We start from the raw sequence: 1,371 nt of genomic DNA, 5'->3' as shown, positions 1-1,371 counted from the left end.
CTAAAAATCAGATAAGATGGCCAATGCATACTTTGTAATATTTTGATAAAATTAAAGTTCTGTTAAGTATTTTCTCTTCAATTTCGATAGTATTTGTTACTTTAAGCTTCAGTGAAAGTAATATCCAAAATATTGTTAAAAAGTAACAAGAATAAATGTATTTTTTGCATTTTAAAAAACTATGGCCATCATACCCGAGTTTACCCTATATTTAAAGTTATTAGACTTTTATATATAAATAATTAATAAAATATGTATTACAGGCAATAGGAGTCGACGCTGCTTATCAGTTAGCGCAATTTTTTTTAATAATAAATATATAAACCTTAACTTTGAATGTTTCCACTCATGGTTTGAGTCTTCATCAGCAATCTTTCACCCTAGCGTAACGATTGGAGTATTGCATGACAAAATGATATCTCCAACGTTTTTCCTCTCAAATATTGAACCATTTACTGTTTGTGAGGTAAGTCACATACTCACAAAGTTAGAAAACTGAGTGGCAATGAAAACTCAAGCTCACACAGTCGACGCTTCTACACTGAACAATGAATCTCTCTTATTTTGTAACTCGTTAATATGTTATAATTTATCGTCACATTTTAAAAAATAACTGCGAGAACAATATGTGTCTTGTCATTTCGACAGTCGTTTAAATAATGATTCAATTATTATTATTTTATATATAATGAAAAAAATTACGAAAACAAATATGAATCTCGATGGGAGATTCTTACAGCTCAATTATTATAGCATTCAACAAAGTTAAAAATTAACTTGTAGGATATAAGCCTTTGCTCTTGAAGCCCTGCAAGAAGCGACTGAGATGTATCTCATGCAATTCTTCGAAGATTCAATATTGTTGGCATTACATGCTAAACGGGTCACTCTTATATGAAACGATATGATTTTAATGCGCAGACTGAGAGGACGCAATGATATCATCAATAAATAAGAATTTTACTTTATATAACTTTAGATAGACCAATGTTTCAAATACCTTAAGATGCATTAAGATATAACGAATTCTTTCTCTTTGAATAAGTTTTTCTCTGAATAAGAGGCAATATTTTTTGCTTTTTTTATATAACTAACCCATTTCAAGCGCGCGCTACGTTTATAAACTATTTCATAATATAATTTTATAAATGATGTTCTATATGGGGGAAAAATACTACTGGATACTCACTACCATGGTGGAAGAAGACAAGATGTAACAGTGTGCTTAATGCGTATTGCGCATATTCTTTTTACGTCATAACCAACTAATCAAATGCTAGTCATTCAAATACTAGCCAATTAAATGCTAGCATTCCTTTGGTTGAACACTTTGTCTTCTTCCACCATACTCACTAGAATCATAAAAGAAAA

General features: G+C 30.2%; 1 pseudogene; it reads left to right on the top strand.

Annotated features, from left to right (window-relative positions):
• LOC108761844 (histone H3.3-like) overlaps positions 1 to 955 on the top strand; it is a 3,613-nt pseudogene extending 2,658 nt beyond the window's left edge.
• Positions 956 to 1,371: the final 416 nt, after the last annotated feature.

Source organism: Trachymyrmex cornetzi, unplaced genomic scaffold (assembly GCF_001594075.2).
Source record: "Trachymyrmex cornetzi isolate Tcor2-1 unplaced genomic scaffold, Tcor1.1 scaffold269, whole genome shotgun sequence".
In the NCBI taxonomy this organism is placed as follows: Eukaryota; Metazoa; Arthropoda; class Insecta; order Hymenoptera; family Formicidae; genus Trachymyrmex; species Trachymyrmex cornetzi.
The sequence above is the reverse complement of the archived record's forward strand: the minus strand, read 5'-3'. Positions and strand labels throughout refer to the sequence as shown.